At 44.2% G+C, this 25814-nt stretch overlaps 1 protein-coding gene across 3 annotated transcripts in view; it reads left to right on the top strand.

Annotated features, from left to right (window-relative positions):
* The window catches only part of afg2a (AFG2 AAA ATPase homolog A), a 721265-nt gene that overhangs the window by 458802 nt on the left and 236649 nt on the right, over positions 1-25814 (top strand). The gene's annotated exons all lie outside the window — the stretch shown is intronic.

Below are 25814 nucleotides of genomic sequence, written 5' to 3'. Positions count from 1 at the left end.
ATAAATTTCCTCTATTGTCTTTGAATGGGCCAATCCTTTCTCTAGTTACCCTCTTGCTCCTTGTATACGAATAAAAGGCTTTGGGATTTTCCTTAACCCTGTTAGCCAAAGATATTTCATGACTCCTTTTAGCCCTCTTTATTGTGCGTTTGAGATTTGTCCTACTTTCCCGATATTCCTCCAAAGCTTCATCAGTTTTAAGTCGCCTAGATCTTATGAATGCTTCCTTTTTCATCTTAGCTAGTCTCACAATTCCACCCGTCATCCATGGTTCCCTAATCTTGCCATTTCTATCCCTCATTTTCACAGGGACATGTCTGTCCTGCACTCTAATCAACCTTTCCTTAAAAGACTCCCACATTTCAAATGTGGATTTACCCTTAAACAGTTGCTCCCAATCCACATTCCCTAGCTCCTGACGAATTTTGTTAAACTTGGCCTTTCCCCAATTTAGCACTCTTCCTTTAGCTCCACTCTCGTCTTTGTCCATGAGTATTCTAAAACTTACAGAATTGTGATCGCTATTCCCAAAGTAATCACCGACTGAAACTTCAACCACCTGGCCGGGATCATTCCCCAATACCAGGTCCAGTGTGGCCCCTTCCCGAGTTGGACTATTTATATACTGCTCTAAAAAACTCTCCTGGATGCTCCTTAGAAATTCTGCCCCATCTACGCCTCCAACACTACATGAGTCCCATTCAATGTTGGGGAAGTTAAAATCTCCCATCACGACCACCCTATTGCTCCTACATTTTTCTATAATCTGTCTACATATTTGTACCTCTACCTCACGCTCGCTTTTGGGAGGCGTGTAGTAAAGTCCCAAAAATGTTACTGCACCCTTCCTATTTCTTAGCTCCACCCATATTGCCTCAGTTCTCAAATCCTCCATCGTGCCCTCCTTAATCACAGCTGTGATATCATCTCTGACCAGTAATCCAACTCCTCCACCCCTTTTACCTCCCTCTCTATCCCTCCTAAAGCATCTATACCCTGGGATATTTAGTTGCCAGTCTTGCCCTTCCCTCAGCCAAGTCTCAGTAATACCAATAACATCATATTCCCAGGTACTAATCCAAGCCCTAAATTCATCTGCCTTACCTGCTACACTTCTCGCATTGAAACAAATGCACTTCAGACCACCTGTCCCTTTGCGTTCATCATCTCTTCCCTGTCTACTCTTCCCTTTAGTCACATTGAGTTTATTATCTAGTACCTTACTGGCTTTAGTTGCTGCCTCTTTACTGACCTCTAACTTCCTAATCTGGTTCCCATCCCCCTGCCACATTAGTTTAAAACCTCCCCAACAGTGTGAGCAAAAGCACCCCCTAGGATATTGGTTCCAGTCCTGCCCAGGTGTAGACCATCTGATTTGTAATGGTCCCACCGCCCCCAGAACTGGTTCCAATGTCCCAAAAACCTGAACCCCTCCCTCCTGCACCATCTCTCAAGCCACGTATTCATTCTGACTATTCTTGAATTTCTACTCTGACTGTCTCGTGGCACTGGTAGCAATCCTGAGATTACTACCTTTGAAGTCCTACTTTTTAACTTATCTCCTAACTCCCTAAATTCTGATTGTAGGACCTCATCCCGTTTTTTACCTATATCGTTGGTGCCTATATGCACCACGACAACTGGCTGTTCACCCTCCCCCTTCAGTATGTCCTGCAGCCGATCTGAGACATCCCTGACCCGTGCACCCGGGAGGCAAAGTACCATTCAGGAGTCTCGTTTTCGACCACAGAAATGCCTGTCTACTCCCCTTACGATTGAATCCCCTATGACTATAAACCTGTCAGTCTTTTTCCCGCCCTTCTGTGCAGCAGAGCCAGCCACGGTGCCATGAGCCTGGCTACTACTGCCTTCCCCTGGTGAGTCATCTCCCCCAACAGTATCCAAAACGGTATACCTGTTTTGGCGAAGATGACCGCAGGGGACACCTGCACTGCCTTCCTGCTCTCTCTCTGCATTTTGGTCACCCATTCCCTGTCTCCCTCACCAATCCTAATCTGAGGTGTGACCAACTCACTGAACGTGCTATCCATGACCTCCTCAGCATCGCGGATGCTCCAAAGTGAGTCCATCCGCAGCCCCAGAGCCGTCAGGCTGTTTAACAGGAGCTGCAGCTGGACACACTTCCCGCACATGAAGGAGTCAGGGGCATCAGCCGTGTCCGTGATCTCCCACATTGAGCACGAGGAGCATAACACGGGTCTGGGATCTCCTGCCATTTTTACACTTTAACTTACCTGATTACAAATATAATATCAAATAATGAATAAGTGAAAGCAATAAAGATTTTACTTACCAACCACAATACTTACCAACACACGAAGAGTTAAATTTCTCCCAGCTACTGCCAATTGGAGCACTTTCCTTACCAGCCAATCAGGTCACTGCTTTGCTGTGATGTCACTCTTCAAGGTAAGTTTTTAAAAAGGAAAACTTACCTTCCCGACAGACCCCTGGCCACTGCTCCCGCCGAAAATCTTAAGGCCGCTTCTCCAGCAGCTGTGCCCCCGCCGCTCTCCGCGCTCTTTTATCCTGTGTCCCCGCTGCTCTCTAATCCTGTGTCCCCGCCTCTCTCCTCGCGCTCTTTTATCCTGTGTCCCCACCGCTCTCCTTGCGCTCTTTTAACCTGTGTCCCCACAGCTCTTTTATCCTGTGCCCCCGCCGCTCTCCTCGCGCTCTTTCACTGTGTCCCCGCCGTTCTCCTCGCGCTCTTTTATCCTGTGTCCCCGCCGCTCTCCTCATGCTCTTTCACTGAGTCTCCGCCGCTCTCCTCGCGCTCTTTCACTGAGTCTCCGCCACTCTCCTCGCGCTCTTTCACTGAGCCCCCACCGCTCTCCTCGCGCTCTTTCACCAGTAGTCACATTGTCCTCATTCCGACCTGATTCAGCTGGAAACTCCCAACAGTAAGTTTAAAAAAAAATTGACTCCCCTTCTCAGCAAGCACTCACTCAGCAACCACTGCGCCCCACATGATAACACCTCAGGGAAAAGAAAAACTATTTACCGGTCACCAGCCAATCACTTACCTGCAGGCTGTGACGCCACGGTTCAACTTCTTTCTACTTCTACCTGCCCTCGAGTCTTGCTCTTGATCTTTACTCGGCTGGGATCCTTACAGTGATTGTCTTTTTTTTGGGGTAGAGGAGGAGGTAGGGAGGGAAACACTGAAGAAGTGTTTCGGGTTTAACTGTCACTTGACACAAACCACCTTCAAGATACGGTGACTCCGCTCTACTGCCCTCTGCTGGATGCTTGCCTTAACTTGACCACCTAGGGTGTCTTGCTCGGGTACACTTTCTGGATGCATTGACCGCAATGCACTGATGCAAATTTTCCCCGCAACAGCCAATCAGCAGCTCCGCTCTACTGCCCTCTGCTGGATGCTTGCCTTGACTTGAACACCTAGGGTGTCTTGCTCAGGTACACTTTCTGGATGCAGTGACCGCAATGCACTGATGCAAATTTTCCCCGCAACAGCCAAACAGCAGCTCTGCTCTACTGCCCTCTGCTGGATCTGATTAATACTGCAATGTAGGTGCCCTCCCCCGCCCCGCCAATTACTCTTTTGCTATTTATGTGCCTATATATTGAAGATCGTTTAGAATGACAAATTGAAGAAACCAAATAATTCCATATTTTTGAAGTCCTGAAAAGGACAAGTTACAGTGGGACATTCCATGAGGCATCTTGATTTCAACACTGCGAAGAATGAAGGAAAGAGAGAACAGTTGGATCCTTAGGGGAACAAGAGAGGAACATTTTTGCCTGCTGTCCAAGATTGCATGAAAAGTGTTGGAAGAGCCTCCCCATATATAGTAATGTTAATCAAGCTGTGAGTAGGGGTTGTTTAGCACAGGGCTAAATCGCTGGCTTTGAAAGCAGACCAAGGTAGGCCAGCAGCACGGTTCAATTCCCGTACCAGCCTCCCCGAACAGGCGCCGGAATGTGGCGACGAGGGGCTTTTCACAGTAACTTCATTTGAAGCCTACTTGTGACAATAAGCGATTTTCATTTCATTTCATTTTTCATTTCATTTCATTAGATTGACTCTTTTACCATTCCTTCATGGGTTGTGAGCATTGCTACAAGCCCAGAATTTATTGTCCATCTGTCATTGCCCTTAAGAAGTGTTGGCGAGACACACACGAATAGGAATATGGTTTATTAAAACAAACTTTATTAGCACGACAGTTTTAAACTAACTTTAACACCACAAAAGAAATAGCTTACAATTACCAGTTAAACAAGCTTAACAACAGAATGAAACATTTTCACAATAGAATGAAACATTTTAACAATAGAATGAAACATTTTAACTCCTAACTGCTATCTTCTATATCTCCAAACAAGTAAAACCTATCACCGGTCAAAACCCACTTTTAAGTACAGTTAGCAAACACAGGAATACTTGAGAGAGAGATCCTTCAGGAAACTGCTTGTAGATTGTTGTCTGAGTCAAACCACTGTTTAACTTGACAACTCTTTCCAGAAGCTGCTGTGCTGTTCACAGCCAAATTTAAACTGACTGACTCTAAACCTGACTGCTTCAGCCCCTGGCTCCTCCCACTAATTATATCATCCTTATCCCACTCAAATCTCATGAGCTAATTATTTAAGTTTAAACACAATTTCTCTAATTATCTACTCCCCAGAATTCAGATTAGAAATCCATTAGGTTTATACTTTTACACATGTGCATGGTATGAAATAAGGATGATCTAATTTTTACTTTACCTTAATTACCCCTTCTGTAGCCACAGTGCCTGCCTGTCTTTTAAACCAGGATTTTAAAAATCTTACTGCAGCAGATACATACACTACCCAGGTTTTTAACTATTATTGCACCAGATACAAAATTCCTACATTCATCACAATACATTTTGTGGATTATACACGCTGCAGCTACAGTATGCCGAAGGCGTGAATGCTTAAGGTGATGCAGTGTGCTTTGTCCAGGATGATGTTCGGCCTCTCGAGTGTTCTCTGTGCTGTGTGCTATTAGTCAAGCCATTGGAAGAGAAACTGAAAGCTAGCTGATCTTGCAGCTGTAAACAGTTTTTTTAAAAAAAGCTTTGGTCGTGAAGTTACAAAAAAAGTAATAAAGTTCTGTTCACACATAGAGCCTGGTGTGTGCCATATCTGGGTACAAAACCAACGGAAAGGATGGAGAAAAGTTTAAATTTACTGGCTCAAGCACCTTTCCTTTCTTTGCTGGGGAGATCACCATTGCATTGGGAACAATGGATTTTGTGGCTCAAGACCCATTTGCTCAGGCAGGAATGGAGATTACAGTGACCGCAAGATGGGGATACTTATCCAGTATCTCGGGGAAGAAGATTCCTGAGCATTTGAGCAGCTTTCATATCTACATTTGATACAATGGTAACTGTTCTTGAAAAACATTTTGGCCGAAACAAAAGTGTCATGATCAAACAATGTATGTTCTGCCAGCGATGTCAGGAAAATGGTCAGCCAGAAAAACAGTACTTGACACACTAACCAACAAACTATTTTGTGACCAACTGATTCCGTGAACTAGGGAATACCTCCTCAAGGAAGCTGATGATTTAACCCTGGAGAAAGCCATAACATTGCGCGTCCAAACCAAACCCACTGGAAGAAGTTATACAGAGATACATCCTCAGACACAGCTTGCCCAACCAGCTCAAGTGCATTTGTTATGGGTCAGGTTTTAGAGAACCCCAAAGTGGATCATGGAGTCCACCTGACCCACAACTTTTAATAGATGTGGTACGGGGAGCATACGGCCCACTCTACAGGTGTGGTACAGCAGAAATGGAAAAGTATCTTTTAAAGCAAAAAATGTTTATTCTATGAAATCAAGTTAACCTTTTTAAAATATACAGTGAACATTTTAGCAACCATTAATTCAAATACAACCCCCAAAGAATACAACACTAAGTAATCCTTAAGCTGTCCTTTTAACATCCATAAGACTGAAAAAAAACCTTTAAACAGAAGCACACCAGGTTAAAGTCACGACTGAGAGCAGTTATTAGTTTTAAATCAAAAGGATTGATTTACAGTTTTTAGATTACAGAGCGAGAGACTCATACACCTTCTGGCTGTGACTGCAGCTATCCAGCTCTGAAAACGAAACTAAAACACACCCTGCAGCAAACATCCTAAAACGAAAGTAAAAAGCTGACCGACAGCCCAGCTCCACCCACTCTCTGACATCACTACAGTAATAAACATCCATTTCTTAAAGATACTCTCACTACAGATATTTATATACACACCCATTTATAAACACCCATTTCTTAAAGGTACTCTCACATGACACTCCCCCCAAGAAAAAAAAATAAACCATCAACTTCAAAATGGTTTCATTTTTCACCTTTTCACTATCCTTTAAGAAATGCACACAGTAAATATACTTTTTCATTTAAAAAAAAAACAACACACGCAAACAGGTACAACAATGTAGTCCCTTTATTGATTTTCCTCCAACTGGAATCATTTCTCGATTGATAGTCTCTTTGAACAAGAAGGTCTCTGCACGATCCGTCCATTTCTCTACGCCTCGGCATTTCTCTTTAAAGTCAGAAACTTTAGTGCAATCTGATCACAGAGTCCCTTGTAATTCTCCAACACAGGAGCATTGGTTATCACAGCTTTCAGGCAGTCAAATGCCTGTTGAAACTCCGCTGTCCACTGAAATTTTCGATGTTTCATCAGCAAGTCCATCAGTGGAGCAACCACACTACAAAGAATTTGCACAAATGTTCGATCAAATCCACTCATGCCAAGAAATCGCATTATTTCCATTCGTCTTGAGGGTATCGGAAACTCCTCAATAACTTTTGTGTTCACATCCCGTGGGATCATTCAACCTTTTCCGATTGTATGGCCAACGAAAGTGACTTGGGCTTTTCCAAATTCACTTCTGGCTAGGTTTCACCAAACAGGCCTCTAGAAGTCGATCCAATAACTCCATCAGATGTTTTAAATGTTCTTTCCATGTCTGGCTGAAAATTACCAGATCATCGATGTATACCGCACAATTGGGTAATCCTGAAACAACTTTGTTAGTTAACCGTTGAAAAGTGACTGGGGCTTTTTCATGCCAAATGATATAACTTTGAATTGGTATATACCATCTGGAGTCACAAAAGCTGAAAACTCCTTCGCCCTTTCGGATAAAGATACCTGCCAGTAACCTTTTATGTAAATCCAATTTGGAAATAAAAGCTGATTGTCCCACTTTCTCAATGCCATCCTCCAAACATGGGATAGGATAAGAGTACGTTCTTGTAACTGCATTAACCTTTCTATAGTCCACACACAACCGCTGGGTACCGTCTGGTTTAGGTACCATTACTATGGGTGAGCTCCATTGGCTGCAGCCCACTTCAATTATGCCATTTTTAAGCATACTCTCAATCTCTTTGTTAACCTGTGCCAATTTTAAAGGGTTAAGTCTATATGGATGTTGTTTGATTGGAACAGCATTTCCCACATCTACGTCATGTATAGACATTTTAGTACTTACCAATTTATCTCCACAAACTTGCCCATGTGATAGCAATAACTCTTTCAGGTCAGTCCGTTTTTCCTCTGGAAGGTAACTCAACAATTTATCCCAATTTTTAAGAACATCCTCGTTTTCCAATTTAATTTGAGGTCTGTCAAATTCACAGTCATCTGGATTTGGTTCGTCACTTTGTGTTTGAATCTTTAAAACCTCCTCCTTTTTCTTTCCTTTCCTTTCAAAGTACCTTTTAAGCGTATTCACATGACACACTCGGTGAGTCTTCCTTCTGTCTGGTGTTTTTACCACATAATTCACCTCACTTAGTTTCCTTTCAATGAGGTACGGTTCACAAAACCTAGCTTTTAAAGGTTCACCTACCACTGGTAACAATACTAAAACTTTATCTCCACTGGCAAAACTACGAACTTTGGATTTCTTGTCCGCGACCCGTTTCATCACATTTTGTGCAACTTTCAAATGTTGTCTAGCCAATTCACCTGTTCTATTTAATCATTCCCTAAAATTTGACACGTAATCCAATAATGTAAGTTCTGATTTCTCACTCACCAATTTTTCCTTAATCAATTTAAGTGGTCCTCTTACCTCATGACCAAAAATTAGTTCAAAAGGACTGAATTTGGTTGACTCATTAGGTGCATCCCTAATTGCAAACAGTACGAATGGAATTCCTTTATCCCAATCCTCTGGATAATCGTGACAATAAGCCCTCAACATTGTCTTTACTGTCTGATGCCACCTTTCTAATGCTCCCTGCGATTCTGGATGGTATGCAGTTGATTTATATTGTTTTATTCCTAAGCTATCCATAACTTCTTTGAATAACCTTAAGGTAAAATTTGATCCTTGATCCGATTGTATTTCTGTGGGTAGTCCATATCTAGTAAATAATTTAAGTGACTCCTCCACAATCTTTTTAGCTGTAATATTACGTACTGGAATGGCCTCTGGAAACCTAGTAGACACATCCATTATAGTCAAAAGATATTGATTCCCACTTTTTGGTTTTAGGATGTGGTCCTACACTATCAATTAGGACCCTTGTAAAAGGTTCCTCAAATGCTGGAATGGGTATTAAGGGTGCTGGTTTTATCACTGCTTGAGGTTTCCCGATCACGTGTGTGACATGATTGACAAAATCTAACTACATCTTTATGTAGTCCAGGCCAATAAAAATGTTTCTGGATTTTAGCTTGAGTTTTCTTTATTCCCAAATGACCTCCCTCTGGTACCTCGTGTGCAACTCGCAACACCTCCTTTCTATGCCCTACCGGCAATACTACTTGATGAACTTCTGCCCACTTGTCATCCGCCTGCATATGTAACGGTCTCCATTTTCTCATCAAGACATCACTTTTACGGTAATAACACTGTGGTATACACTCAGATTCCTCTTCCATGTATGCTTTCTGATACATCCATTTTATTTCTACATCTTTCTGTTGTAACTCTGCCAATTTTCCTGAACTAAAAATATCCGCCTCATCCTCCACCTGTCCTTGTTCTTATTCAACCATCTGATCAAAAATCGTTTCTGATAATTGCACTTCAACTTCATCGTCACTCTTTGATTTCTCCTCTTGTCTTAACCTGTGACTTGTCACTACACAATCCAGAAAAATCCCAGGATATTCGTCCTTCAACACTTCAGTTGTCTGATTTTCCACTGGCTTATCAACCACAGTAGGCATTACTCCCACCTGCGATCCAGCTATATCATTACCCAGGATAAACTGTATTCCTGGACAAGATAGTTTCTCTATTACTCCTACTACCACTTCACCACTCTTCACTGGACTTTCCAACCTTACCTTCTATAATGGAACACTACTCCTCTCACCCTGAATTCCACATATTACCACCTTTTCTGGCAACATTCTTCCTAAACTACATAACTCCTCATCTCTTACCATTAAAGATTGACTAGCTCCTGTATCTCTTAAAATTGTGGCTTCTTTACCTACTCCTCCTGATACAAATGAGTAAACTTTACCCACACAAGTAAATTCTTTAAAGAGATCTGGCACCTTCTTATCAATCACCTCTTGATCAGGCTCTACAATCTTTTGCCCCATCCTTCACTTCACTTGGGCTTTCCTGTACTACTTTAACAAGCCCCACTGTCTTATCCTGTTTTACCACATCAGCCTTCCCAGTGCTTTTCTTCAACCGCCAACACTGTGACTTTACATGGCCTAGTTTATTACAGTGAAAACATTTGAAATTTTTCATGTCTCTTCCACCCTCCTGGATTTCTTTTTTAGCCTGAGGTACACTCTCCTTATTATCTACCATCAGATCACCTTTACCTTTACCACTTGAGTATTTCTCATGTCCCCAGTTTCTACCCCTCACAGGCTGAAACTAATGTTGGAAACCAAGCTTTGATTTATGAACAAATTCATAATAATCTACCATTTCTGCTGCTAACCTCGCAGTTTTAACCCTCTGTTCTTCCACATGAGTTCTCACTACATTAGGAATTGAATTCTTAAACCCCTCCAAAAGTATAATTTCTCTGAGAGCTTCATACGTTTGGTCTATTTTCAAAGTTCGTATCCACCTATCAAAATTACTCTGTTTGAGCCTTTCAAACTCCATGTATGTTTGACCAGGTTCTTTCCTTAAATTTCTAAACCTTTGTCTGTAGGCTTCAGGCACCAGTCCATATGCACCTAAGATGGATTTTTTCCACCTCCTCATATGTCCCAGATACCTCCTCCGGTAGTGATGCAAACACTTCAATAGCCCTACCTATCAGCTTTGTTTCAATCAGTAATACCCACATGTCCTGTGGCCATTTCATTTGTTTTGCTACCTTCTCAAATTAAATGAAAAAGGCTTCCACCTCCTTCTCATCAAACCTTTGCAATGCTTGGACATATTTAAATAGATTGCCACCAAGCCTTCGACTTTGACGCTCTTTCTCACTATCCTCATCACTATCATCCAATTGTACGTTTCCCTTTACGTCTGCCAATTTTAACTGACTGTCATGTTTCATGGCCATTTCTGAAGTTCAAACTCTCTCTCTTTATCTTTTTCCCTGATCTGTATCTTCCTTTCTCTTTCTTTTTGTTCTGCTCGGGCTATTCTTTCTTTCCTCCTTTCTTCTCTCTCCTTTTCTTTTTCCTCTCTCTCTCTTTCCTTTTCCTCGCTATCTCTTTCTCTTTCTTTTTCCGCTCACCCTCTTTCATTTTCCTTTCTTTCGTATTCAAGCTGCTTTAATTCTTTCTATTTGTTTAATTTGTAACTGAATTTTTGCCATTTCCAATGAGTCCAACTGTATCTCAGGCAACTTTAAATGCTTAGCCACCTCATATTTTACCTCATTTTTTTGTATTTTGTCAGGTAATGTTAACTGTAATGTTTTTGCCAAATCTAACAGTCTGCTTTTAGTCTCTGTCCGTAAGGTACTGCGTGTGACCGCCTCCACCCCCAAAAACTTCAGAGCCTCTGAAAGAGCCATTGTCCACAACACACTCCCCACTTAAACTAGAATACCACACCTGAAAAGCAACCACCCCTCACTGTCTTTAAGTTCACTAAGCCAATCCAGTTGATAGACTTTGATCCCCCTCGTGCCCCCAATTTGTTATGGCCAGGATTTAGAGAACCCCAAAGTGTACCATGGAGTTTACCTGACCCACAACTTTTCATAGATTGTGGTATGGGGAGCACACGGCCCACTCTACAGGTGTGGTACAGCAGAAATGGAAAAGTATTTTTCAAAGCAAAACAGTATTTATTTAATGAACTTAAGTTAACCTTTTTAAAACATACAGTGAACATCTTCGCAACCATCAATTCAAATATAACCCCCAAAGAATACAACACTAAGTAATCCTTAAGCTGTCCTTTTAACATCCATGAGACTTTAAAAAAAACCTTTACACAGAAGCACATCAGGTTAAAGTCACTACTGAGAGCAGATATTAGTTTTAAATCACCAAAGGTCGATTTAAAGTCTTTAGATTACAGAGAGAGAGACTCATAGACCTTCTGGCTGTGACTGCAGCTATCCAGCTCTGAAAACGAAACTGAAACACACCCTGCAGCAAACAGCCTAATACGAAAGTAAAATGCTGACAGATAGCACAGCTCTGCCCACACTCTGAAAACACTGATAAACACCCATTACTTAAAGGTACATTTCTTAAACACTCATTTCTTAAAGGTACCCTCACATGATACCTCCACCACCCTCCGTGGCTCTTCCCCCATCAAGGTGAGCTGGTCGCTGTGCTGTGACATGGCCTCCTCCACTTCCTTCATTTTTTCACCTTGTTCTCTCACCACGGCCGATGTCTTTGCCACAGCTACCCTCACCGGGGCATTTGCCTCCTCCACCAATGACTTCAGTTCGACCGCCATCTCCTTCCTCAATACCTCCATGTGCCTCACAACCTGCTTCTCCAGCTCCACAGCCATCACCTCAGTTATCTTTTCCACCGTAAGTAGTGCGGCCCCACCACGCGGTCCGGCACCTGCCATCTTGTCAGCGCTTTTACTGGTCCTCTCGCTCGACGGCGAACCCGCGTTTCCTCCCTTTTCCACAGCTGTTTTTGGCATCCTTTAATGATTTATTATTTTTCCCCTACTTTCTTCAATCTTAAAATAAGTAAATTTTAAAAAATGGTTCAAATTTAAAAAAAGTAAAAAACATTTTTATCCACAAAAAAAAATCTCTTTCCCTGGGACCGGACTTCGAACTTCTCAACCATCCATTTTCAGCGGGAGCTTCCCAATGTGCTCTGCTCCCCCTCTACATCGCACCCTGGATTCGGGCCTTGCCTCGTGTCAAGTTCCGCCCCCGCCTCTCACTTCGGGCTGGATGCCCCTGATCCTCCGGCCGCTGGACACTCACGCGGGGCTCCTCACTGGCCCAACCCGGTGCCCGTCCCTCAGGCCCCAAAGGCCGAAGATATTTGGTTTCCAAAAACAACGGGGAAACCCCCGAAAAAGACCGGGATATCGGCGGAAGCCTTTTCCTAATGCGCCCGCTCCGCTCACGAGCGCCACCAGAAGTTCATGCTTTGTCACACTTTTAAGGACTTACTAGTTGCCAATATAGAGACTGGGAAGGAAACTTGAATATTAAGTGGATATATGTTTGTGATGTACGGCTTGCACACTGTTTAATGAAATGTCTGTGCCCTGATGTTTCATCCTTTTAAGGGTGGGAGGTATGTAAGCGTCCTACCTTTTGCTTTATGTGTATTCCCTTGTTTTCACCTTTATTTTACTTTTACTGTTACATTTTTGTTCCATGGATGATTTAGGGACTTGTGTCTTTAAGTCAGCCTAATGTGGCCGTACCTTTAATTCAAAGAGCAGGATCCAGAAAGCTGTGTTGTTTTGACTGGTGATTAGATATTGGCTGGCCTCAAGAGATGACTCGGTTTGATTGATGTGGCTTGTGGCAGATAAGGCTGTGCTCTGCCTGGTAACAAGTGGTGATTGGATCTGATCCCACTGAAATGGTTCAGAGACATAAAGAGCTTTTAGTTTCGCTTTGGCAGCTTAGAGGGAAGACCAGCTCTCTTTCCACTCCATTTTTCCTCCAGAAATATTGTGTTTATGATATGGCAGAAAGACTGGAAGATTTGGTTTACAGGAGAACCATTACAAGCTGTGCAGGAAAGGTTCAGAATCCGATAACTCTCTCCAGAATTATCCAGCTAATTCTCACCAAACGTTGATGTGAAGCAAGGGGCCTCTCTAGGAGAAGCTGTGAATAATATTGCTAAACTGCAACAAAGATCTTTGCTTGCTTTAACCAGAGACTTTAATCCACAAGCATACTGTGATAAAAGCACGCTGCGAACCACCATTTGAAGCAAAGACCTTCACCCTTATTATTTTTACTCCTTACCCTCGTCTCATTATCATTCATCATTATCCTTGTTATAAAAAACGGTAATTATGTTTCAACTTACAAACCTGGTGACTGTAATTATTGGGCAGTCAAGAGCCAATGATTTCGGAATTGTTTATAGGAATTATTAGTTAATTCACTTGTGTTGTGAATCTGGGATGAGTGGGTCTAGAATTGACTATGCACTTGCCAGGGTGTTGTAACAGTGAAACATTTTTGGACATTTAAAAAGCTTTTGTTTAATGAACAAGTATGTGAGCGAGGTGTTGCCCTCTTTGGTTGGCTCTGAATATGGCGATCAATATGGTCGCCTTCCTTAATTATGTTTGTTCCAGAGTCGCCAGGTATCTTTCGACACCACCACAAGGTTCAAACCCGAATACTGATCAAAGAGTCGGTACACCAGTTAGTTAGTTCAAAGTCAATACTGTTTATTTACACACACAGTAATATCTACTCATGCATGAAACACTACAGACTAAACTATCACTACTGCTAAAGCCTACACTTAGCTTTGGGCGCCCACTCAGTCAGAGGAACAATGGCCGTTATTCGGATCTGAGGCTGCTGGGGTCGAAGTGGTGAAGGGGAAACAGCTACGGTCGTCTGTCTGGTAGCGCGCGTTGACCTTGGACTTACTTGCTTCTGATGCAGCTGGTGGATGCATCTCTCTGCTATGAGAGCCGAGTCCAAGAGAGTGATTCTCTCTTGGGGCCGTCTTGTACCTCAAGGGGCTTCGCGTGCTTTTGGCCGGGCCTTGAACTTCCGCATTGATCCTGACCAATAAAGGGGTGGGTGCCCTGATGGCTGGGCATGTCCTAGGTGGCCGTTGGCCTGCTTTGTTTTCTGCTTTCGGTTTGGGGAACTGGCGCCGCGAGGTCTGGGGCCAGATCGGTTACTTAAGTATCTCCCTTTGTTCCCGGAGATGGGCCATCCATATGCTAATGGGCCTACAGTTTTAGTCTTTCTGGGAGCTGCGGCTCCAATATGCAGACAGGCTCTGTGCCTGCTTGCTTTCTTAACATTGTCCATTTTTCCCTGCAATCTTTGCAAATGTCCATTTTGTATTCTGGAAGGGGCCATCCCAGATTGCTACAGAGGTAAGTGGGCAGGGTGGGAAGTGCCTGCTGGGTATGGTGGCAGGGTGAGGAGTGCGCCAGCTAGTTAGGATTTGATGGTGTACAGGGTGATAGGTGACAGAGTGGGTAGGATGGCAGGGAGGGTAGGGTGATTGGTAGTTGGGGTGATAAGCAGCAGGATAATGGGTGCCAGGTAGATAGGGTGGCAGGGTGATAGATGGTGGGTGGCGGTGTGGGTAGGGTGCCAGGTTGATCGGTGGTGGATGGTAGGTGATCAGGTGGATAGGGTGCCAGGTACGTAGGGTGATAGGGTGATAGAATCATAGAATTTACAGTGCAGAAGGAGGCCATTTGGCCCATCGAGTCTGCACTAGCCCTTCGAACGAACACCCTACTTAAGCCCACACCTTCACCCTATCGCCGTAACCCTGTAACCCCACCTACACTTTTTTGGCGCACTGAGGGTAATTTAGCATGGCCAATCCACCTTACCAACACATCTTTGGACTGTGGGAGGAAACCGGCTTGGGTCACTGCCTGTGCGCAGTATGCACGTTCTCCCCGTGTCTGCATGGGTTTCCTCCGAGTGCTCCAGTTTCCTCCCACAAGTCCCAAAAGACATGCTTGTTCGGTGAATTGGACATTCTGAATTCTCCCTCAGTGTACCCGAACAGGCGCCGGAATGTGGCGACTATGAATTTTCACAGTAACTTCTTTTCAGAGTTAATGTAACTACTTGTGACACTAATAAAGATTATTATTATGACACATTCCCTGGATCAAAATTTTCTGTCACCGCCACCAATGCTACTTCTTATTTCCCTTTTTAGTTCGCAGCTCATTTGTTACACTGCATGGTCCCTTTAAAATTGCCATCCAGCTACATGTAAAGGGTTGAGCTTTACATGCACACATCTTCTGCATGATGATTCCTGGATTGTTTAGTGACTGTGCACCCATGCAGCTTAGAGGAAACATCGATAATCACGATGTAGCATGTATTGGACATATATCATCATGTGCACAGGGAATTACAGGTAGTGTTCCACATTTGTGGGTGTCACCAATACTACACATAAATGACATACAAACCCATTTCACAGTCAAAGGATAAAATTCATGGCACCAAGCGAGCAGTAGCCTTGATGTGTCATGGCATACAATAAGTACTGGAGCATTTTGTCAGCTCTTCAACGAGTACTTGCCCATTGCCAGACTACCACCTTGTGGCAACCCTGTTCCTGTTGGTGCAGTACACAACACTATTGTTTCAACAGACTTATAGTGCAGTGTTACCAATAATGAGCTAAACATAACACTGAAAAGTTAGATATTACAGTATTAGTGCTGATTTATTTTACATGATTATTTTGTGCCATGTGTCTGAATCCTCTAGGAACTGAGCTGAGACTTCAAGTTCTTTTACGTGGGATCCTTACAGAGAGAAGCATCTTTCATCACTTCAGAGATTGAGCTAGATTTCAGCCTGGACCCTATATGTGATATCATTGGGCTAACTCCCAATTATATCCAGTCTTTATTTTTACACATGTAGATTTTATTCATGTTATGACACCCTGGGCAAGTATGCAATCAGTTCCAGCCCCACTCATCCTGGAGTCACAACATAAGTGAATTAATCAATAGTTCTTATAAAAATACCCAAAGTCTTTGGCCCTTGGCTGCCCAATATATACATTCACCAGGTTTGTAAGTTGAAACACAGTTACTATTTATTTATTGCAAGAACTATCATAGAAATGTGCGGTAAATATAACTGGTTAATGACAAGCTAATCCCCACTACCCACTTTAACTGCCCCAACTTCTACCCACCCACACAAGACAGAGAAACACAGAGGGGTGGAAAGGGGTAAAAATAATAAGAATGAAGGTCAAAAGATAAGAGTCTTTGCGTCAAATGGTGGTTTTTTTAGCACACTTTTGTCACAGCATATCTGTTGGTTAAAGTCTCTGGTTTGCAGCCAATAATGGTCTTCTTTGTAGTGTCATTCATTCATTCCAGTAGTTTAGAAAAATGCAGCACTCACAGGCAGCAGGCTTTCTGGAGAGACACTTTATTTCTCATCAAAATGGGCCTTCAGCTTGAAGTTCGCATCCAGGCCTCTATCTTCCCGCAGAGACCCTCATTTCACATCAAACCATGCTTTCAGCTCGTGGTTTTGCTTCAGACCTCTGCAGTCTCGGGAAAATGGCATCCAGACTTGCTGGAGGGAGAACCAACCCTCACAGTGGCCTTCTGGAAATAATTAATTGGATCCTTTTTGGAGAGATTTAGTTAGATCGCATCATCAGGCTGCCAAAATCAAAATTGAAACCAAACTGGAACCTCGTGATTCTGAAAAGTGTTCCAGTGGAATAATATCCAATTATCACCTGTTACCGGGCAGAGCACAGCCTTTTGGGCCAATTTATTGGCCATCAGCCAAATCAATCGAGCTGAGACCCTGCCAGTCTCAGTCACTGGTCAGTCACTCAGACAGTCTACAATTCCAGTGTGGACCAGCACAGACTAGCTCAGTGATTTCTCCTGCTGCTGAAATCCTCTGCTTGAACTAAAGGCTCAGGCCATTGCTTTCTTGCGCTTGAATTAAAGATACATGTCTATAAATCATCCATGGATCAAAAATTTAATGGCAAAAATACAAGAAAGGGGAAATAAGGAAATAAACAGGAAGGACCCTTACACTCACATCTGATGACTGTACACTGTCTCATCACAAGACGTATGATTCGATTCATTGTATTCCCATGATTACTTCTCACTTCTCATCCCACATGCTTCCAACTGGCAGTCCCATTAAAGGATACATGATGTGAAGGTTTGTATTGCTTCAGCATCTCATTGAAAGGATTACATAGTGTTAGGTTGTGCTGGTCTGAACAAAGTCCAGAAAATGCTTCTTTCAAACTGCCAGGACCTATCCTGCTCGGCATGTGATGAACAGGGGAGAGTGCCTTTGGGGTCATGGTAGATGACAGGGGCATTAGCTGACTCGGAGTTGCTTCCTCTGATGAAGATTCCGGTCAGCTTGTTCTCTGTTACCTGATCCACTGCCATTCATGTCATGATTGACACCTGACATATTAGACCAGACAGGAATGGATGCCGCTGGTTAAGGACAAGTGTGGGATGTAGCTGGTAGGCCGAGTCAACTACGGCACACTTGGAGCATGCTGCCTAATCCCTGTGATTTTGCCTGAGGGAAAGCGTAGCAGCGAGTCCCACCTGCTCTCCTTACTCCCTGTCTTCATGAAGCCATGCAAAGAGGAAAATGTAATGTTTCCCATTATTTAAACAGTGATGTTTTTCTACAGAACAAGCAGTTAAAATGCCACTGTTTTGTCCTTTTTTAAAATAAATTTAGAGTACCCAATAATTTTTTTCCAATTAAGGGGCAATTTAGCGTGGCCAATCCACCTAAACTGCACATCTTTGGGTTGTGGGGGTGAGACCCACGCAGACATGGGGAGGATGTGCAAGCTCCACACGGACAGTGACCCAGGGTCGGGATCGAACCCAGGTCCTCAGTGTCGTAGGCAGCAGTGCTAACCATTGTGCCACCGTGCTATCAGCTGTTGTTTTGTTCAATGGAAAACTTTCTTAATGAATAAAGGTTTGTTTTCTTGTAGTACAGTTTAGCACATAGAGTGAGATTGAGGATCAAGAAAGACATAGGAGGATCCTGTACCTGAGAGTTTGGTGGTTCGTGATTAGGGTGGCTGGAGACATATTGGAAGTCGGGTTGGGGCACTGGGGAGGTGGTGAGTAGGTCAAGGAAACAGTGTTGGAGAGGCTGAAGGGCCGGGAGGCATTGATGTTGAGGGGATGGTGAAATAGGGGCCTATAGGAACCTTGAATGCAGGGGTGTGGCGGGGTAAGGAGAGAGGGTGATGAGCAGCACATTGATGGGTGATTGGGGGCTAGAGAAAGCAGAAGGAGAAGGGGAAACAATTATAGGGGAGCTGTTCTAGATGACACCATAGTGGTCACAACTGCATTGGATTGCGGTAAAGAAGAGTCGGATTGCCACAGACATTAACAGGTTTGTATGGCAGGCTGGGGTAAGACTCCTGTTCCTCCTGATCCACAAGCAGTTCTGTAAAAGCACTCTGTCCCATGTAGCAGTCCTAACTTTCCTTTAGTTGCCAGTCAGCAAGCATTGAAGCTGGAACAGAGACTAAATGAAGCATGGGCGGCACGGTAGCACAGTAGTTAGCACTGTTGCTTTACAGCGCCCAGGACCCGGGTTTAGTTCCCGGCTTGGGTCACTGTCTGTGCGGAGTCTGCACGTTCTCCCCGTGTCTGCGTGAGTTTCTTCCGGGCACTCCGGTTTCCTCCCACAAGCCCCAAAAGACATGCTGTTAGGTGAATTGGACATTCCGAACTCTCCCTCAGTGTACCCGAACAGGCGCCGGAATGTGGTGACTAGGGGAGTTTATAGTAACTTCATTGCAGTGTTAATGTAAGCTTACTTGTGACAGTAATAAAGATTATTATTATAGCCTCACTAAATTACATAACTGAATGATCCACCTACTGAGAACGAATTGAAAATCTGTCTTGTTAAAACTAAATGTGGATAGTTTTGAATCAGATTGGGTTCTGGTTTGAAATTTGTTCAGCAATTTTCCTTTCCATCTGATCCAAACTCACCTATTTTGGGTGATTAAAATCTACCACCCACCCCCGCAAAGCAGACAATTATATCCTGTAAAAGCAAAATACTATGGATGCTGGAAATTGGAACTAAAAATAGAAAATGCTGGAGGTAATCAGCAGGTCAGACAGCATCTATGGCGAGAAAGACTTGACAGGCTGAATTCTGGGTCCTTTAGGGAAGGGATTGAATGTGGGAAGCATGGCAAGACGACCAGAGTAGGTGGCGGAAGAGGAGACCGACCTCTTCTGGGCACCATGCCATATTGCTAGCAGGAGGACAACTAAGAGCCGCTTGCTGCCTCCCAGGGTTCCAGGAGGTCAGGGGAGGTTGTGGGGCCTCCTTCATGGGAAACCCATAGTCAACAAAAGGTATCCCAGTGGCAAGGCCACCCTCGTGCAGCAGTGCTGCCTATACTCACCAACAGTCCTGACACCCGGCGCCTTCCAGCAACTATCGCGACGGGCCTCCTGAGCAGCATACCTTGGTGTCCCTTTGGCCACCTATGCATTGCTTCTGAATCGGCAGGTCCAATTCCTTCCCTTCCCCCCAGCGAATATCATGCAGTACAGGATACCTTTTACTGAGGTGTGTTCAGTGAGGAATTTCCCCACTCAAACTACTTAGCTCGGTAGGCAAAATCCAGCCCATTATGCAGCTTGGCACTTAGCTGCTAAAACTGAATACATATAAAAGGCTAGCAGCTGGCAAAAAGGAAGGTGTACAGGCTTTTCTATGGACATGAAAAGTAAAATAATTGTTAAAGAGAGTGTTGGACTACTTGAGGATGAAGAGGTAAATCTAGTTGTTTTTTTACAAGAATGTTGGTGTACTAGAAAATTGTTCAAGATAACTGTGGAAAAGGATAGATTGCAAGATAAATGACTGAGCCTTTATGACAAGCACCCTAAGCAGTTGAACAAAAACAGAGAGGGGATGGGAGGGGATCTAAACACAATTTTACAATCTTCCTTTGAGGTACAAATTTTCTGGAAGACTGGAGAATAAGGAGAGCAGAGATATTTGTGTTATTGAGGAAAACTTAGATGAATATTTGAAGCAAAGGATGTTTCAAGAATATGAGAAAAATAGGATTTTGTTTGAACATCTCTACCAAGGGCAGCACGGTGGTGCAGTGGTTAGCGCTGCTGCCTCATGGCGCTGAGGTCCCAGATTTGATCCCGGCTCTGAGTCACTGTCCGTGTGGACTTTGCACATTCTCCCTGTGTTTGTGTGGGTTCTGCCCCCACAACCCAAAGATGTGCAGGTTAAGTGGATTGGCCACGATCAATTACCTCTTAATAATTGGGTGAGACATAGGGTGAGGTGTTTATATGCAGGGAGTAGACGCATTAATGACACAAACCTGTTTTACACAGAGAAGCTTTACAGTTTAAACCCGTTAACAGTTCATCCAATTCTGAAAAATGTAGTTAAATGGGCAACTGAGTGGTGGCTTACAGTAAATCTTTTGAAACTCAAAGCCATGGATTCGAAAGCTTAAATTTTACAAGAAAGGAATGCTGTCGTGACAACTAATTTCTGAACGTGAATAGCCATCACGCAGGATCTTGTGATGCATCACATGTCCTTAATGCCGCTTTGTGTGATACAAGCTCATTAAGCTTTGAGCATGCATCCAGTGTAAATAAGGTATATCTGGTTGTGCTAACAGCATGCGGCTGCCTGCCCAGCAGTCATATAGTTGTGGGTTTGCATTGCTGCGACTGTCACTCCATCCAACATTCCAGTAAATTTGATGAGTCAGGACATGCATTCCATGAATGTGCTACTGATAGTGATTTAACTAGAGAAGAATGGAAATAATAAGTTGTTAAAGCCAGGAATGTAAAACAGGAACATGTTTATTTTTTCTTATCAATAAAATTTGGGGAAGTTTTACACTGCGGCACACGTTTGTGGTACGTCTCTCCCTGACCTTAAGGTAGGGTTTCATGCCTTTAGGACAAGGTATTATTCTCATTCTCCTCTGTCAGCACACTTTATTGCTTATGTGTCAGTGACCGCGAGCATTCAATCTCAGTCATCTATTAGCAGTAGATCATAGTTGGGCTCATAAACTTTATTTTTTTCAAATAAACTGAGAGTACCCAATTCTTTTTTTCCCAGTTATGAGGCAATTTAGCATGGCCAATTCACATACCCTGCACATCTTTGGGTTGTGGGTGTGAGACTCACGCGGGCACTGGGAGAATGTGCAAACTCCACACATACAGTGACCCGGGGCCGGTATCGAACCGTGTCCTCGGCAGCGTGAGGTAACAGTGCTAACCACTGTGCCATCCCTTCTCCGACATCTTCATTCCCCCCTCCTTGGACAGAAGGACGGCCGAGTATTGAGCCTGACCAGTGACCTCCTGGTCCCCTGGAATAGGCTCCTCCCTGGGTTGGCCTTTTCAGAGTTGGTGTTCTCCATCTGCCTCCAGTGCTGTTATTAGAATTATCGCCAGCTCCACGTGGGGCAAATCGATAATCTGGGGGGAATTGGAGGAAGAGAGAGAGAGAGACAGTCAGTTAGGTAGTCCATCCCGCGAACCCCAATCCCACCCAACAGCACTTGTCCTCCTGATACGTCAAGATGACTATCCTACACTGTCTCACATCTCTGCTGTTCATCACACTTCATCAAGCAGTAGTAAATCGTACCCGCACGACATCCGCTGTGGGCAGGAAGATCCAGTGAGGCCGGAACATAGAACCATAAAATCCCTACAGCGCAGAAGGAGGTCATTCAGCCCATTGAGTCTGCACCGACCCTCTGAAAGATCACCCTTCCGAGGCCCACCCCCCTCCTCATCTAACCTGCACATCTTTGGTTACTAAGGGGAATTTTTTTTTCTTCAGAAAATTAAGAGTACCCAATTCATTTTTTCCAATTAAGGGGCAATATAGCGTGGCCAATCCACCGACCCTGCACATCTTTGGGTTGTGGGGGCGAAACCCACGCAGACACGGGAAGAATGTGCAAACTCCACACAGACAGTGACCCAGAGCCGGGATCGAACCTGGAACCTTGGCGCCGTGAGGCAGCAATGCTAACCACTGTGCCACCATGCTGCTCTTAAAGGGAAATATTTAGCATGGCCATTCCATCTAACCTGCAAATCATTTGACTGTGGGAGGAAACCGGAGCATCCGGAGGAAAGCCATGTAGACACGGGGAGAATGTGCAAATTCCACACAGATAGTCACCCAAGGCCCGAGTTGAAGCCGGGTCCCTAGTGCAGTGAGGCAGCAGTGCTAACCACTGTGCCATAGTGGCTTTAAAATTTGCTAATTACATTCAAATGGATTCAAATCCCTTCCTGAAAGTAAAGCCGGTTGCATCATCGAACAGAGCCCAGGAACATCGTTTTCCGAAATCTCGCCGACGCAAATGCTGTTTTTGGTCTCTTGTGGTATTTTGTGGCCATTATGGGATTTGTGCTCACGACTAACGGACCTGGAAAATCTCACCCTATGGCCGAGATTCTTCGTCCGCGTTCGCCCGGTGACCAGAGAATCCCGTCCGAAGTCAAAAGATATTTCCATTCTACGTAGCTCGCCTGTGGCGTTCTTGCAGCGGGCGGGGCGGGAGAATCCAGACCAATATTTTTATTCTCACTGTGTAGGAGAGTTGGTGGATTCTTTGCATCAGATGTAATTTATAAAATTTGTCACACTTATGATGTGAGAGTACCTTTAAGAAATGGGTGTTTACTACTGCAGTGATGTCAGAGAGTGGGTGGAGCTGGGCTGTCTGTTAGCTTTTTACTTTTGTTTTTGAGCAGGCTGCATGGTGTGTTTTAGTTTCGTTTTCAGTATTGGAGCTGAAGCCAGACCAAGCAGGTGTGCTGCTGTTCTCTCTGCCATCAAAAGACTATCTCTTGATCATTTTGTGAATTCAGAATTATAAATGTTTTCAGTAGTGACTTTAACCTGATGTGCTTCTGATAAAGGTTTTGTTTTTAAGTCGTATGGATGTTAAGAAGGAAACCTTAAAGGATTACTTAGTGTTGTATTCTTTGGGGGTTGTATTTGAATTCATGGCTGCTAAGATGTTCACTGTATTTTAAAAAGGTTAACTTGAGTTCATAGAATAAACGTTGTTTTGCTTTAAAAAATACATTTCCATTTCTGCTGTACCACACCTGTAGAGTGGGCCGTGTGCTCCCCATACCACAATCTATTAAAAGTTGTGGGTCAGGTGAACTCCATGATACACTTTGGGGTTCTCTAAACCCTGGCCCATAATACACAGCATAAAACACTAATATTTATAGATGAAAAGAACTGTGTTGCACACAGTCTGGATAGATAAATAAATATCTATTTTTGAAGGAAGGAAGTGGGAATGTTTATATGTTCAGGAATCCACTATTAGGAGCTGTGTTGTAGACATTAGCCTGTAGTGAAGAATTTCTGAGCAGTTTGTTGTTTCAGGGTCTTCTCCTCCCTCCCTTTAATTAAGGTTGGAAGGGCAAAATTAATGCATTTTTAAAAATGAACAAACATTAATATCCTGCCAGATAAAATATTTCTGAACATAAATATAATGTGCCCAGTTTATTGTGCATCAACTTAGTAATAATATGACCCTGAAATTTTCCAGCTACTACAGAATTGACTGTCATTGGCGAATGCAAATCAGCAACTTTAATTCATTTGAATGGCCAGACTCACAATATTTAGTTATTTTAAAATCAATCTACTGGATTATTTCTTTCACTGAGGCAAAAGGATAAAGTTGTTCAAACAAACAATAGCCCCAGAGTATTCGGAGGGAAAAGAACCCCAAAGCAGACCAAAATCTTTGGCTTCATGATTTTCTTGGGGCTGAGGCATTGAAATATGGAATCTTTTTTAAAAAATATATTTTATTAAAGTTTTCAAACAGAATTTTTCCACTTTACAAATCAACATAAAAATAGCACAATAGCTGATAAATAACATTATCTAAATAAAATAGTGAACTAACAAAGTAACAAAAAATAGTGCCCCCCCCCCTTTCTCTCCTCCCCCCCCCCCCCCCCCCCCCCCCCCACTGGGCTGCTGCTGCTGACGATCTATTTTCCCTTAACGTTCCGCGAGATAGTCAAGGAACGGTTGCCACCGCCTGGAGAACCCCTGAGCCGATCCTCTCAGCGCGAATTTCATTCGTTCTAGTTTTATGAACCCTGCCATATCGTTTATCCAGGCCTCCACTGGACCCGGACCTTCACCACCTTTGAGATCACCTTTGCCATTCCCCTCCAGTACTCATCCAGTGCCGGACACGACCAGAACATATGTGTGTGTGGTTCGCCGGGCTTCCCAAGCACCTCCCACACTTGTCCTCCACTCCGACGAACCTGCTCAGTCTTGCTCCCGTAATATGTGCTCTGTGTAGAACCTTAAATTGTATCAGGCTAAGCCTGGCATACGAGGACGAGAAATTTACCCTACTTAGGGCATCAGCCCATAGCCCCTCCTCAATCTCCTCCCCCAGCTCTCCTTCCCATTTTCCCTTCACCTCCTCTACCAGCGCCTCATCTCATGATATATTTCGGACACTTTGCCCTCCCCGACCCATACCCCGGAAATCACTCTATCCTGGATCCCCTGTGTCGGGAGCAGCGGAAATTCCCTCACCTGTTGCCTCGTAAACGCCCTCACTTGCATGTATCTAAAAATATTCCCCGGGGGCAGCTCATACTTTTCCTCCAGCACTCCCAGGCTCGCAAACGTCCCGTCAATAAACAAATCTCTCAATCTCCTAATTACTGCCCGATGCCAGCTCTGTAACCCTCCGTCCATCCTTCCTGGGACAAACCGATGGTTGTTCCTGATCGGGGACCACACCGAGGCACCCATCACCCCCCTGTGTTGCATCCACGGCCCCCAGGTCCTTAAGGCTGCCACCACCACTGGGTTTGTGGTATACCTTTTCGGGGAGAGCGGCAGCGGCGCCGTCACCAGCGCCTTTAGGCTCGTTCCCTTACAGGACATCATCTCCAGCCTCTTCCACGCCGCCCCCTCTCCCTCCCTTATCCACTTACAAACCATCGCCACATTGGCGGCCCAGTAGTAATCGTCCAGGTTCGGCAACGCCAGTCCCCCTCTGTCCCTGTTACGCTGCAGGAACCCCCTCCTTACCCTCGGGGTCTTCCCTGCCCACACGAAACTCATAACACTCCTGTCTATTTTCTTGAAAAAGGCCTTCGTGATCAGAATGGGGAGACATTGAAACACAAAAAGAAACCTTGGGAGGACCATCATCTTGACCGCCTGCACTCTGCCCGCCAGTGAGAGCGGCAGCATATCCCACCTCTTGAAATCCTCCTCCATCTGCTCCACCAGCCGCGTCAGATTGAGTTTGTGTAGAGTTCCCCAGCTCCTAGCTACCTGAATCCCCAAATATCGGAAGCTCCTTTCCACTCTCCTTAACGGCAGGGCGTCTATTCCTCTTCCCTGGTCCCCAAGGTGTATTACGAAAAACTCACTCTTCCCCATATTTAGCCTATATCCTGAAAAATCTCCAAACTCCATCAATATCTGCATAACCTCTGTCATTCCCTCTACAGGATCCGCCACATATAGCAGTAGGTCATCTGCGTAGAGTGACACTCGATGGTCCTCTCCCCCTCTAACCACCCCCTTCCA

Source organism: Scyliorhinus torazame, chromosome 3 (genome assembly GCF_047496885.1).
Source record: "Scyliorhinus torazame isolate Kashiwa2021f chromosome 3, sScyTor2.1, whole genome shotgun sequence".
Classification (NCBI taxonomy): domain Eukaryota; kingdom Metazoa; phylum Chordata; class Chondrichthyes; order Carcharhiniformes; family Scyliorhinidae; genus Scyliorhinus; species Scyliorhinus torazame.
This window is presented reverse-complemented; position numbering and strand designations above follow the sequence as displayed.